Raw genomic sequence first — 15,996 nt, 5'->3', positions numbered from 1 at the left:
TCCCAAATCCCAGTGATCCCAAATCCCAGTTTGGGATCCCAATGATCCCAGATCCCAATGATCCCAATGATCCCATCCCAAATTCCATCCTGAATCCCAGTTTGAGATACCAGTGATTGCAAACCCCATCCCAAATCCCAAATCTCAAATCCCAGGGATCCCAAATCCCACTTTGGGATCCGAGCAATCCTAGATCCCATCCCAAAGCCCATCCTGGGTTTGGGATTTGGGAATTGGGTTTAAAAGCTCGGAATGGGGTTTGGGATTTGGGATTTGGGAATTGGGAATGGGGTTTGGGAATTCGGATTTGGGATTTGGAAATGGGGTTTGGGATTTGGGATTTGAGTTTGGGAATTGGGAATGGGGTTTGGGAATTGGGATTTGGGGTTTGGAAATGGGGTTTGGGATTTGGGATTTGAGTTTGGGAACTGGGAATGGGGTTTGGTATTTGGGAATGGGGTTTGGGATTTGGATTTGGGATTTAGGATTTGGAATTTGTGAACGGGGTTTGGGAACTAGGAATGGGATTTGGGATTTGGGAGTTCCCCATTTCCAGGCACAGGGAATGACTCATTCCCAATTTTCCAGCCTCTGGAGCACTCAGAGCACCCCAGGATGAGAATTATCCCTGCCCATGGATCAGATCCCAGAACTCCTTCCTGAAAACCCTAAAAAATCCCAAAAAATCCCCCCCCAAATAAACCCAGGTGGGAGTGTCAAAATCCCAGCGGGATGCACATTCCTGGGCGGGCCCATCCCAGCTCCCGGATTTCTTTGGAATCTGATCCCTCTGCTCCTCTCGCTGACCCCTCCGGGCTCCATGGAAACCCTGCCCATCCCTCACCCCGCGCTCCCCAGCTGCCGGGAATTCTGCAATCCCGGGATCAGCCCGCCAGTGGGATCCGGCAGGGAATTCCCAGATCCTGGAAAAAATCCGGGAATGGGAAAGGGATCCAGGAGGGAATCCCCAATTCCTGGGGAAAAAACCTGGGGAGAGCAAAGGGGATCCAGGAGGGAATTGCCAGTTCTGGGAATAAATCCAGGAATGTGATCAAGGGATGGAATTCCCAGATCCTGGAATAAATCCGGGAATGGGAAAAGGGATCCAGGAGGGAATTCCCAGGTTTGGGAATAAATCTGGGAATGGATCCAGGAGGGAATTCCCAGTTTCTGGAAAAAAAAATGGGAATGGTATTCAGAATTCCCAATTCCTGGAATAAATATGGGAATGGGAAAAGGGATCCATGAGGGAATTCCCAGATTTGGGAATAAATCCAGGAATGGGATCCAGGAGAGAATTCCCAATTCCTGGGAGGAAAAAATGGGAATGATCTCCAGAATTCCCACCTCCTGGAATAAATCTGGAAATGGGAAAAGGGATCCAGGAGGGAATTCCCAGTTCTTGGAATAAAACTGGGAAGAGCAAAGGGGATCCAGGAGGGAATTCCAAGGATGAGGAATAAATCTGGGAATGGGATCCAGGAGAGAATTCCCAGTTCCAGGGATAAATGCAGGAATGTGATCAAAGGATGGAATTCCCAGTTCCAGGGAAAAAAATTAAAAAACAGGAAAAAAAAATATAAAAGGGAAAATGAATCCAGGAGGGAATTCCCAGTTCTGGGAAAAAATCTGAGATTGGAATCCAGGAGAGAATTCCCAATCCCTGGGAAACAAATGGGAATGATATCCAGAATTCCCAGATCCTGGAATAAATCTGGGGAAAGAGATCCAGGAGGGAATTCCCAGATCCCAACACCATTTTTCCATAAAAACTATCAGGATTCCATTCCAGTATTTTCCAAGGAGGGCGGGTTGGGATCATCCAGATTTCCTTTAATTCCCATTCCTGATCTGTGCCAATCCCACAGATGGATTTAGGATCTGATCCCGCCCCATTGCCACCCCAAAACCCACAAATTCCCAGATCCAACCCCAAAATTATCTTTTAAAAAAGTTTGGGAACGTTGGAATTATCAGGATTTCCTTTAATTCCCCATCCCTACAAATCCTAAAGATGGATTTGGGATTTGGGAAAGGGTTTAAAAATTGGAAATGGGGTTTGGGAGCTGGGAATGGGATTTGGGAGCTGGGAATGGGGTTTGGGAGCTGGGAATGGGGTTTGGGAACTGGGAATGGGGTTTGGGAACTGGGAATGGGGTTTGGGGTTTGGGAATGGGGTTTGGGGTTTGGGAATGGGGTTTGGGAACTGGGAATGGGGTTTGGGAGCTGGGAATGGGGTTTGGGAACTGGGAATGGGGTTTGGGGTTTGGGAATGGGGTTTGGGAACTGGGAATGGGGTTTGGGAGCTGGGAATGGGGTTTGGGAGCTGGGAATGGGGTTTGGGAACTGGGAATCCCGCTCCAGCAATCCCAAACTCAGCGATCCAGCCCCAAAACGATCCCAAAAAATCTGTGGGAACAACGGGACGAAGCGGGATGGGCTCATCCCAAGGGATTGAGGATCCCAAAATCCTCCTGGTTTCCCCATTCCCAAAATCCCCAAATCTGATCCTGGGATTCTGCATCTCCCAGGGAAAGGGAACCCGGGGGTTAAAATCCTGCCGGGGAGAAGCAGAATTTGGGATTTTTGGGAATTCCCACACCCCCCAGGGTAGGATTTAGGTCCGCTGGGGGTTAAACTTCTGCCGGGGGGCAGAATTTGGGATTTTTGGATTTTTCCTGACTTTAAGATTCTGCATCCACCCAGGGAAACGGAACCCGGGGATGAAATCCCCGGTGAGGGGCAGAATTTGGGATTTTGGGGATTTCCCCGATCCTGCGATGCCGGAGCCCTCAGGGAAAGGCAACGCGGGGATTTTTGGGAATTCCCGCTCCCCCCAGGGCAGGATTTGATCCCGAATTCCCACCCCGGATCTCCGAGCCGAGGTGAAACAAAACCCCACAAAAGGGGGAGGGAAAAGAAGGAAAAAAAAAAATCCCAAATCCAAAATTACCTTTTCCTTCCTTCCTTCTTCCCTCCCTTCCGGCCGCGCCTGGAATTCCCTCTGGAATTCCCTTTGGAATTCCGGGAGAGAGCTGGGGAAGCTCCGGGAACTTGGGGAACTTTGGGAAAACTTTGGGAACTTTATCCCTTCCATGGCCCGGGGCCACCCGCGGGGATTTAGGGATTTCGGCTCCTCCGGGGGGGAGGAGGCGGCTCCGAGCTTTTCCCGGGATTTGGGAGCTGCTGGCATGGACTGGGAAGGGCGGGAATGGGATGGGGGATTTTGGGATGGAGAGCAGCGGGAGCTGAGCACGATCTTTTCCCAAAATCCCACAAATTTATGGGGATTTATTGGGAATTTGGGAAAAAACTCTCCTGGGATAGAAGGGGGAGTGCAGGAGGAGCTGAGACAGATCCTGAACCCAAATCCCACAGATTTATTGGGATTTATTGGGAATTTGGGGGGAAAACATCCCTGGGATGGAGGGGGGAGTGGAGGAGGAGCTGAGACCAATCCTTTCCCAAAATCCCACAAATTTTGGGGGATTTTTCAGGAATTTGGGGCCAAACCTCTGTGAGATGGAGGTGGAAAACAGGATTGGGATGATCCCACAGGGATTGGGATGATCCCACAAATGTTGGGATGATCTCACAGGGATTGGGATGATCCCACAGGGATTAGGATGATCCCACAGGGGTTGAGATGGTCCGACAAGTGCTGGGATGATCCCACAGGGATTGGGATGATCCCACAAGGGTTAGGATGGTCCCACAAGGATTGGGATGATCCCACAGGGGTTGGGATGATCCCACAGGGGTTGGGATGGTCCCACAAGGATTGGGATGATCCCACAAGGATTGGTATGATCCCACAAGGGTTGGGATGATCCCACAAGGGTTGGGATGGTCCCACAAGGATTGGAATGATCCCACAGGGGTTGGGATGATCCCACAGGGGTTGGGATGCACAAATCTGAACCCAATCCCTTCTCCAAATGCCAAAATCCCACATCTTTATTTGGGTTTTTTGGGAATCTGGCCACACCCAAACCCCGAATCATCCAGGAAAAACGCCAGAAAATATTTTGGGATGTCAAGATTTTGGGAGCAGCTCCCACCTCATCCTCCATCCTGCTGGATACACAAATCCAGCAGCTCAAGGAGGGGAAAAATCCTCGGGAATGTGAACAAATCCCCACGTGACCACAAATCCCGGCAAAATTCATCCGGATGGAAAATTCCGCTCTGTTTTCAGCCCCGGCCTCGTGACCTCCTGATTTGGGATTTTGTGCTGGGTTTTCCCACTTTTCCTGAGGTTGTTTTTAAAGGAAAAATGCTGCTGGAGGATCCCAAAAAGGATTCCTGGGAAATTGTTGGAATTCTGAGTCCTTTGGGGGTTTTTTCCTAATCCTAAATAAAAAATATTTGGAGTGAAATTTGTCCTGATTCCCACCAGGATCATTCCAAGGTGATCTGACATCCTGGAAAAGTTGGAATTCCTGGAGTTTGGGTGCTTTTTCCTGGAAAAGGATCCTTGGATTTGAAGGCTCTGGAAAAGCAGGAATGGGAGAGGTGGGAAGAGCAGGAAAAGCATCCCAGATTATCTGGGAGCACTTCCAGGAATTCCAGGGAATTCCCTTGGCAGCTTCCAGGGATGGGGAATTCCATTTTTCCCTCCCCCCAGTTTTATCCTGTACTGCTGGATCCAGGGAATTCCGACGTCACCCACCTCATCCCAATCCCATTTCCATGGAATCCTCATCCCAAATTCCACCTCATCCCAATTTCCACGTCATCCCATTTTCCATGAAATCCTCATCCCAAATTCCATGGAATCCCCATCCTGATTTCCATGGAATTCTCATCCCAATTCTCAGTTCATCCTGATTCCCACCTTATTCTCATTCCAATTTTCATGGATTTTTGCCTCCTCCTCATCCCAATTCTCAGTTCATCCTAATTCCCATGGAACCCTCATCCCAATTCCCACCTCATCCCAATTTCCATGTAATCTTCATCCCAATTTCCATGGAATTCTCATCCCAGTTCCCATCTCATCCTCATCCCCATCCCAATTTCTGTGGGATCCTCATCCTAATTTCCACGTCATCCTCATCCCAAAAGACCAGGATATCCAAGGATGTTTCCAAAGGGGTGTGGGATTTATTTAGGAATTCCGTCCGAGAGATTTTGGGGCTGGGAATTTTGGGGCTGGGAATTTTGGGGTTGGTAATTTTGGCTGGAATTTTGGGGTTGGAATTGGGGTCAGCAATTTAGGGGTTGGGATTTTGGGAGTGAGATTTTGGGGCTGGAATTTTGGAGGTTGGATTTTTGGGTCCTGGATTTGGGGCAGGAATTTTGGGGTTGGGATTTTGAGGTTGGGAATTTTGGCTGGAATTTTGGGACAAGGATTTTGGAGGTTGGATTGTTGGGTCTGGAATTTGGGGTCTGAAATTTTGGGAGTGGGATTTGGGGAGTGGGATTTTGGGGCAGGAATTTTTGGGGTTGGAATTGGGGTCTGGAATTTTGGGGTTGGGATTTTTGGGACAGAGATTTTGGGATCAGGGATTTCAGGGTCAGAATTTTTGGGATTGGCATTTTGGGGTGGAATTTTGGATCAGGGATTTTGAGGTTGGGATTTTGGGGTTGGGATTTTTGGATGGAATTTTGGGGTTGGAATTGGGGTCTGGAATTTTGGGGTAAGGATTTTGGGGCAGGGATTTTGGAGTTGGGATTTCAGAACAGGATTTTGGGGCAGAGATTTTGGGATCAGGATTTTCAGGGTCAGGAATTTTATGACTAGGATTTTGGGACTGGATTTTTGGGGTGGGATTTTGGGGTTGGAATCTGGGACTGGGATTCTGGGGTTGGAATTTTGTGGTTTAAATTTTGGGGTCAGGAATTTTGGGTCAGGGATTTTGAGGTTGGATTTTGAGGTTGGGATTTTGGGGCTGGGATTTTAGATCCATGCCTGAGTGTCCCCAAAAAAATCCCAAAAATCTCCCTCCCCAGGGCCTCTGGTGCTGTTTGATCCCAACCCTTTGCCCCCGGGATAATCCTGTTGTTTCAGGCCTGGAATGTGGGATTTTTATGGAATGTGGAGCTGTCTGGGACAGGAGCCACCTGCGGGCACAGCTCATGTTTCATCCCCCAAAAAAATGTGGGAACAGACTGGAGGAGGCCCTGGAGAAGCTCCAGAATTCCCAGGAATTGGATGGGATGGATCCTGAATTCCCAGGATTTGGTTGATCCAGAAATTGGGAATCTCTCCCTAATTCCAGGTGTGGCTGATCCTGAAACTGGGAATGTCTTCCTGAATTCCCAGGATTTTGAGGATTCAGAATTTGGGAATCTCTCCCTGAATTCCCAGGATTTGGCTGGTCCAGAATTTGGGAATCTCTCCCTGAATTCCCAGAATTTTGAGAATTCAATATTTGGGAATCTGTCTCTAATTCTATGTATGGCTCATCCAAAATTTGGGAATCTCTCCCTGAATTTCCAGGATTTGGCTGATCCGTAATTTGGGAATCTCTCCCTAAATCCAGGCAGGGCTTGGGGGATCCAGAATTTGGGAATTCTCAGTTTCAGCCTGGAGGGGAAAAAAGAAAAAGGAGAGAAAAAAGGGAAAAGGAGGGGGAAAGAGGGGAAGAAGAAGGAAAAAAGAGGGAAAAAGGTGGGAAAAATGTGAGGAAAAAAAGAGGCAAAAAGGTGGGGAAAGGAGGATAAAAGAGGAGGAGGAAAGAGGGGGAAAGGAGGGAGAATGGAGGGGAAAATGAGAGGGGAAAAGGGGAGAAAAGGTGGGAAAAGAAGGGGAAAAGAGGGGAAAATGGTGAGGAAAAAAAAGAGGAAAAAAAGTGGGAAAAGGAGGGAAAAAATGGGGGGGGGAAAGAGGAGAGGATTTGTAGGATTTTGAGGAGCTGGTGGGTTCATCCCAGCAGGAATTGAGGGAATCCCAGGGAAAGGAATTTGGGATGTTTTGATTCCAGGGTGGGGATTTTGGGTGAGAAAAATTCCCAGGTGAGGATCTGGGATGGGAATGAGCCAGCAGAGCTGGCTTTCACTTTTTCCCCTTAAAATGGAAGAGAACAAAAAAGTTGTGGGATGAAAAAGATGGGAAATCTCTGGGATTTTGCTTGGAAAAATGCAAATTCCTGGTTTTTTTCCAGCCCTGAAGGGTCAGGGGAGTGAAGGGAATGGGAAAATTGGAACAGGAGGGGGAGGGAATGGCAGAATTAGGGGAAGAGGAGAATTCTGAATTCCATTATGGAACAGGTGGATGGGGAATGGGGAAGGAAAATTAATTTGGAGATTCGGAATCCTGAGGGGATTCCTGGATGGATCTCTGGGGAAATTCTGGGAGTTGGGATGGGATGGAGGAAATGCTGGGATTGGTAATGAGCTCTGCTCCAGGGGGAAATTCCCTAAAAAACATAATGATGAGGAAAATTAATAGAATTTATCCAGCTCTGTGTGGATCCAAGGAAAAAAAAACAGCCTGGATTCAAGGAAAACCCAGCCAGGATCCAAGGAAAAAATTCAGCCAGGATCCAAGGAAAAAATTCAGCCTGGATCCAAGGAAAATTCAAGCCTGGATCCAAGGAAAAATCCAGCTGGATCTAAGGAAAAATCCAGCCAGGATCCAAGGAAAAATCCCATCTGCATCCAAGGAAAAATCTCAGCCGAATCCAAGGAAAAAATCCAGCTGCATCTGAAGAAAAAAGCTGGCTGCATCCAAGGAAAAATCCAGCCAGGATCCAAGAAAATAATTCAGCCTGGATCCAAGGAAAAATCCAGCCTGGGTGCAAGAAAAAATCCAGCCAGGATCCAAGGAAAATCCCATCTGCATCCAAGGAAAAGTCCTGGCTGGCTGGGATGAATCCATGAATAAAACAGCATTTTCTCAGCTTTTGTTTTCCCAGGAATCTCTGAGGGGTTTTTGGAAGGGAGGTTTGGGGGTGTCAGGAAATTCCCTGCTGGAATAAAAGTGGGATTTCCTGGAATTTTCCATCCCTAGGGATATTTTTGTTCTTGGAAGCCTGGAGCCTTCCCGAGGATGGGAATGGGGTTCCTGGGAATGAGATCCAATTGTTTTTTTGGGAGATCAGGGCAGCTCCTGGCAGAGCAGAGGGAGTTTTCCAAGGATTTTTGGGATTTTCCAGCAGGTCCAGAACATCCCAGTGCTCTCTTCCCATCCAAGCTGGGAAAAAGCATCCATGAAAAAAAGGAGGGATCTGATTTCATTTTTATTTTTTCCTGACCCAGCCGGATCCAGGAGCTGCTTTTTTCCCATCCAGATGCTTTTCCCTGTTTTCCGCCCACGGAGCCAGGCCAGGTTCTGTTCCTGGAATTAGCAGGGCTGCAAATGAGATTTCCTGGCTGCAATCCAATTAACAGCCAGGGGAGGGAGATGGGATTGGGAATGGGCAGATCCATAGGGATAGGATGGGGCAGATCCATGGGGATGGGACTGATCCATAGGGAGGGGATGGGGCAGATCCATAGGGATGGGATGGGGCAGATCCATGGAGATGGGACTGATCCGTAGGGATGGGATGGGGCAGATCCATAGGGATGGGACTGATCCATAGGGATGGGATGGGGCAGATCCATAGGGATAGGATGGGGCAGATCCATGGGGATGGGACTGATCCATAGGGATGGGATGGGGCTGATCCATAGGGATGGGATGGGGCAGATCTATGGGGATGGGGCTGATCCATAGGGATGGGATGGGGCAGATCCATAGGGATGGGATGGGGCAGATCCATAGGGATGGGACTGATCCATAGGGATGGGATGGGACAGATCCATAGGGATGGGATGGGGCAGATCCATGGGGATGGGACTGATCCATAGGGATGGGATGGGGCAGATCCATAGGGATGGGATGGGGCAGATCCATGGGGATGGGGCTGATCCATGGGGATGGGATGGGAGAGATCCATAGGGATGGGACTGATCCATAGGGATGGGATGGGGCAGATCCATAGGGATGGGATGGGGCAGATCCATAGGGATGGGACTGATCCATAGGGATGGGATGGGGCAGATCCATAGGGATGGGATGGGCTGATCCATAGGGATAGGATGGGGCAGATCCATAGGGATGGGGCTGATCCGTAGGGATGGGATGGGGCAGATCCATAGGGATGGGATGGGGCAGATCCATGGGAATGGGAGTGATCCATAGGGATGGGATGGGGCAGATCCATAGGGATGGGGCTGATCCATGGGAATGGGATGGGCTGATCCATAGGGATGGGATGGGGCAGATCCATAGGGATGGGGCTGATCCATGGGGATGGAACAGATCCATAGGGATGGAGCAGATCCATAGGGATGGGATGGGGCGGGGCAGGATTTCCTGGGATGTCCTAAGAGATTAATGGGAATTCAGGGATCATATAATATTCCAGGATTTCCTGCACAAATCCTGGGATTTCCTGACCTTTTTTAGGATCATATTCCAGGATATCCTGGACAAATCCTGTGATTTCCTGATTTTTTGGGGGATCATTCTCCAGGATTTCCTGCACAAATCCTGGGATTTCCTGACCTTTTTTTGGGATCGTACTCTAGGATACCCTGCACAAATCATGGGATTTCCTGATCTGTTTTTGGGAACATATTCCAGCATATCCTGGACAAATCCTGAAATATCCTGACCTTTTTATTAGGATGTTACTCCAGGATATCCTGGACAAATCCTGGTATTTCCTGACCATTTTTTGGGATCATTCTCCAGGATTCCCTGCACCAATCCATGGCTGCTCCAACCCCCCCCACCCCGAGCCCATCCCGATGCCGCCGGCTGTTTAAATCCGTTATTCCCGTTATTCCCGCCCGGGGCGTTCAGCCCAGCCTTGAACGGAGCCTGGGGACCCATCAGGCAGGAAAAGCATTCCCAGCCTCTCCATCTTCCTCTGTTATTTTATGGAGTCTCGGGAGTGGGATAAAGCTGCCACATTCCCAATGGCTGCTCGTAAATCAGCGGCTGCAGGGAGGGCTTGGAGCTGCTGCCCATCCTGGATGCTGCTGGATTATCCCAAATTGTTCCTGGGTTTATCCCAAATTGTTCCTGGGTTTATCCCAAATTGCTCCCAGATTTATCCTGAGTTCTTCCTGGATTAATCCTGAATCACTCCTGGGTTTATCCCAAATTGCTCCTGGGTTTATCCAAATTGTTCTTGGATTTGTCCCAGATCACTCCTAGATTTATCCCAAATAATTCCTGGATTTGTCCCAAATTGTCCCTGGATTTATCCCAGATCATTCCTGGATTTATCCCGGATCGCTCCTGGATTTATCCAGGGCTGGGGGTTCCCTCCAAAGGCTCCTGGAGTGGGATGGGGATTGGCTGCTTCTCCTGCCATTCCCAGATTTCCCAGACCCATTCCCCCACAGATATCCCAGGGATTTGAAGCTGCCATTCCCAAATATCACAGGACCACTCCCAGATATCCCAGATTCATTCCCAGACATCTCAGGGATGTGGGGCTGCCATTCCCAGATATCCCAGAGCATTTCCTGGATATTCCAGGTATTTGGGACTGCCCTTCCCAGATATACCAGACCCATTCCAGGATATTCCAGGGATTTGGGTCTGCCATTCCCAGATTTTCCCAGACTCATTCCTGGATATCCCAGGGATGTGAGGTTGCCAGTCCCAGATTTTCCAGACCTATTCCCAGATATCCCAGACCCATTCCCGGACATCCCAGAGCCGTTCCCAGACATACCAGAGCCATTCCTGGAAATCCCAGGGATTTGGAGCTGCCATTCCTGGAAATCCCAGACCCATTCCAGGATATCCCAGGGATTTGGAGGTGCCATTCCCAGATATCCCAGAGCTATTCCCAGATTCCCAGGGATGTGAGGCTGCCATTCCCAGATTTTCCAGACCCATTCCCAGATATCTCAGAGACATTCCTGGAAATCCCAGGGATTTGGAGCTGCCATTCCTGGAAATCCCAGACCCATTCCTGGATATCCCAGAGATTTGGAGCTGCCATTCCCGGATATCCACGGAATTTTTGGCCACCACAAATTCCCGATCCAACCACAGCAGCTCCCAGCCGGCAGCGATTCCATCCTGGAGCTCCGCTGGGGATCGGGAAGTGTTGATGGAAAAACAAATTATTCCGGCTCCAGGCGCCGTTAATCAACCTACGCCGTGAATAATTAATGACCCTGGTTAATGAGGTGCTCGGGGCAGCCTGGAATGGGGAGGGGAGGGAGCTCTGGGAATGCTCTTCAGGATTTAGGGATGCTCCCAATGTCCCAAATTTGGGATTGTTGGTGTGAGGACACTGGAATTGTCTTTTTTCTCCACCTCCCTGAGGAACAAGTTGGAAATTCCTGGTTTGGGGAGTTTTTCTCCCTGGAAAACAAAGCCTGGGGTTTGTGTGGAGCCTGCCAGAATTCTAGGAGGGAATTCCTCTTGGATTTGGGGTTTTTTTGGGGGTGATCATTGATGGTTTTTGGGATATTTGGTTCTCCCACTGAGAGCAGCCGGTGAATTCCCCCATTCCAGGAAAACTGGCTCAGTTTTTTGGGAAGATGATAACAACCACAGCAGGGGTGAGGATGAGAGCTGGAAAATCTGGAAATGTGAAAGAAAACAGGGAAAAATCCACAATCAAAATCCTAACATTGGATCTGGAGCCAGGAATGAGAGCTGGGAGATTTATCCAGGAACAATTAAATCAGGGCTGATTCCCAACTGGAATTCTTCCAGCTCTGCTTTCAGGGATAGCGGGAAGTGCCCATGGAATGGGATGGGATCCGGTCTGGCTTCTCTTCCCAGCAAAATAAAAAATTCTGGGATATCCAGGATGAGAGCATGAGAGCACTCATCAAAATTCCACATCTGGAGTGTGGACAGCACAGGACAGAGGAGCGAATCCCTGATTCTTACCTGGAATTCCAGCTCCCCGAAAAAAGGCAGCAGGAATCTCTCAGGGATGGATTGGGATCATCCCTCTCAGGGAATCTTCACACCCTGTCACTTCCTGTCACCACCAGCGAGGGGAAAAAGCAGGAAAGGCTGATTCCTGCTTTTTCCTGGATGTTGCCGGGCAGACTCACAGATTTCCATCCCCGGGAGCTCCGGAGCTGTGGGGTCGTTATTCCAAAGGATGGCACGGCATGGAAGACACTGGGTGACACGGGAGGGACACGGGAGGGACACAGGAGGGACATGAGAGGGGCACAGGCCGGGTTTGAGGACAGAGTCACCCCTAGCAGGGACATGGGAGTGACATTGAGTGACACAGGAGTGACACGGGAGGGGGTCCAGGACAGACCCACCCCTGGGAGTGACACTAAGTGACACGGAAGGGACACGAGAGGGACACGGGCCCGTGTTCAGGACAAAGCCACCCGTGAGAGGGACACTGAGTGACACGGGAGGGACACGAGAGTGACACGGGAGGGACACGGGCCCGGATTCAGGACAAAGCCACCCCTGCGGTGCCCGGAGCGACACAGGAGTGACACGGGAGGGACACGGGCTGTGTTAAGGACAAAGCCACCCCTGGGCGTGACACGGAGTGACAATGGGCGACACGGAGTGACAATGGGCGACACGGAGTGACACCGCCCGGGGTCAGGACAAGGCCACCCCTCCCCGCGCGTCGGGCGCGATTGGCGGGCGCGGCTCTGAGGAGCCCGCGGGGCTGGAGCGGCGCCGGGCCCGGCACGCACGGGGCGCGACAATTCCCGGGGTCGGGACCGCGAATTCCCGGGGCTTAACCCCTGAATTCCCGGGGTTTGACCCCTGAATTCCCGGGTTTTAATCCCTGAATTCACAGATTTTATTCCCGAATTCCGGTTTGGAACCCCTGAATTCGCGGGTTTGGAATCCCTGAATTCCCGGGGTTTAACCTCTGATTTCACGGGGTTTGACCCCTAAATTCCCGGGGTTTGGCTCCTGAATTCCCGGGGTCTGACCCCCGAATTCCCGAGGTTTAACCCCTGAATTCCCGGCTTTGGAACGGCGGAATTCCCGGGGTTTAAACCCGAATTCCCGAGATTTAACTCCTGAATTCCCGGCTTTGGGACCGCGGAATTCCCGGGGTTTGACCCCTGAATTCCCACTTTTGAACCCCTGAATCCCAGCTTTTTTAACACCTGAATTCCCGCTTTTGAAATCCTGAATCTGCACTTTCGAACCCCTCAATTCCCGGTTTTTAACGCCTGAATTCCCGACTTTTAACGGCTAAATTCCTGGGGTTTAACCCCTAAATCCCAGATTTTTAACGTCCGAAATCCTGCTTTTGAACCTCTGATTTCCCAGTTTTTAACCCCTGAATCCCATCTTTTTAACCCCTGAATCCCCGCTTTTTAACCCCCAAATCCCAGCTTTTTAACGTTCGAATTCCCTATTTTGAACTGCTGATTTCCTTCTTTTTAACCCCCGAATTCCCGCTTTTTAAGCCCCGAATTCCCGGGTTTCCGGGCCGGGATTGGAGGTGTTTAACCCCTGCCGTGCCGGCTGCCCTGCCCAGACGCGCCGTCTCGCACCCGGCCGGGTGTGAGGGGAGCAGCCGGAGGCGGCAGCTGCCGGGAATTAATGAGAGGGAATTAATGAGAGGGAATTAATGAGCGGGAGCGATCCCGGCGGGCTCCCATCCCAATCCCGGGCCCGGGAACGGGGGATGGGGACGGGAGGGTGGCCGAGGGGAGGCGGCAGCTCAGAGGGACACCGGGGTGAGCAGGTTTGGGGTGGGGGCTGGATTTGGGATGCAGAGATGGATTTTGGATGCTGGGATGGATTTGGGATGCCGGGATGGATTTGGGATGCCGGGATGGATTCAGGATGCTGGGATGGATTCGGGATGCTGGGATGGATTCGGGATGCTGGGATGTATTGGGGATGCTGGGATGGATTTTGGATGTTGGGATGGATTTGGGATGCTGGGATGGGTTTGGGATGCTGAGATGGATTTGGGATGCTGGGATGGGTTTGGGATGCTGGGATGGATTTGGGATGCTGGGATAGATTTGGGATGCTGGGATGGATTTGGGATGCTGGATTTGGGATGCTGGGCTGGATTTGGGATGCTGGGAAGGATTTGGGATGCTGGATTTGGGATGCTGAGATGGATTTGGGATGCTGAGCTGGATTTGGGATGCTGGATTTGGGATGCTGGGATGGATTTGGGATGCTGGGACACGTTGGGGATACTTTCTCTGGCTCTTGAAATAAAAGAGGGGTTGACAAATAAAATAAAAAGGTTCTGATAAATAAAATAAAAGGGGCTGATAAAATAAATAAAAGGGGTTGATAAATAAAAAAATGGTGTATAAATTAATTAAGAAGGGGTTGATCAATAAAATAATAGTGGTTGATAAATAAAAAGGGGTTGTGAAATAAAAAACAGGTTGATAAAAGGAGTTGAAAATGAAAAGGGGGTGATAAAATAGGGGTTAATAAAATAATTAGGGTTGATAAATAAAATGAAAGGAGTTGTTAAATAAAATGAAAAGGGTAAATAAATAAAATAAAATGGATTGATAGAGAAAATAAACAACCTGGTGAATTAAATAAAAAAGGATGATAAATTTAATAAAGGGGGCTGACAGATAAAATAAAAGGGGCTCATAAATTAAATAGAGCAGGCTGATAAATTAAATAAAGGAGGTTGAGAGACAAAATAAAAAGGTTAATAAATAAAAAGGGGTGAGATAAAAGAGAGGAGTTGATAAATTAAATAAAAGAAGTCAATAAATGAAAGAAGAATAATAAATAAAGAATAAATGGATGGCTAAAATAAAAAGGATGATAAACTAGATAAAGGGGTTGATAGCTAAAATAAAAAGGGATAATAAAATAAACAAAAGAACTGGAAAATGAAGTAAAATTAAATTAAATATAAAATAAAATAAAATAAAATAAAATAAAATAAAATAAAATAAAATAAAATAAAATAAAATAAAATAAAATAAAATAAAATAAAATAAAATAAAATAAAATAAAATAAAATAAAATGCTGTAGAAGGAGCTGCAGGAGGAGATGCTCGTGCATTATGCAGGAGCCAGGGGATGCAATTAGCAGGGCAGGATTTGGTCTGCGGGCCTGGGGCTTCTTTTCCAGGAAAACTGGGAAAAATCTGCTCCTTTCCCATGGAAAAAAGAATGTCAGGGAATCCTTTTCTCCAGGAAAAATGGGAAATGGAACTGCAGGGCATGGATGGATGATGGATGGATGATGGATGATGGATGGATGGATGGATGGATGGATGGATGGATGGATGGATGGATGGATGATGGATGGATAGATGGATGGATGGATGATGGATGGATGGATGGATGGATGGATGGATGGATGGATGGATGGATGGATGGATGATGGGTGGATGATGGATGGATGGATGGATAGATGATGGATGGATGATGGATGGATGGATGGATGGATGGATGGATGGATGGATGGATGGATGGATGGATGGATGATGGATGGATGATGGATGATGGATGATTGATGGATGATGGATGGATGGATGATGGATGGATGGATGGATGGATGGATGATGATGGATGGATGGATGGATGGATGGATGGATGGATGGATGGATGGATGATGGGTGGATGATGGATGGATGGATGGATGGATGATGGATGGATGGATGGATGGATGGATGGATGGATGGATGGATGGATGGATGATGGATGATGGATGGATGGATGATGGATGGATGGATGGATGGATGGATGGATGGATGGATGGATGGATGATGGATGATGGATGATGGATGGATGATGGATGGATGGATGATGGATGGATGATGGATGGATGATGGATGGATGATGGATGATGGATGGATGATGGATGATGGATGATGGATGATGGATGATGGATGATGGATGGATGATGGATGGATGATGGATGATGGATGATGGATGGTGGATGATGGATGATGGATGGTGGATGATGGATGAATGATGGATGGATCGATGATGGATGGATGGATGATGGATGATGGATGGATGGATGGATGGATGGATGGATGGATGGATGGATGGATGGATGGATGATAGATGGATGATGG

Source organism: Erithacus rubecula, assembly GCF_903797595.1.
Source record: "Erithacus rubecula genome assembly, chromosome: 14".
Classification (NCBI taxonomy): Eukaryota; Metazoa; Chordata; class Aves; order Passeriformes; family Muscicapidae; genus Erithacus; species Erithacus rubecula.
This window is presented reverse-complemented; position numbering follows the sequence as displayed.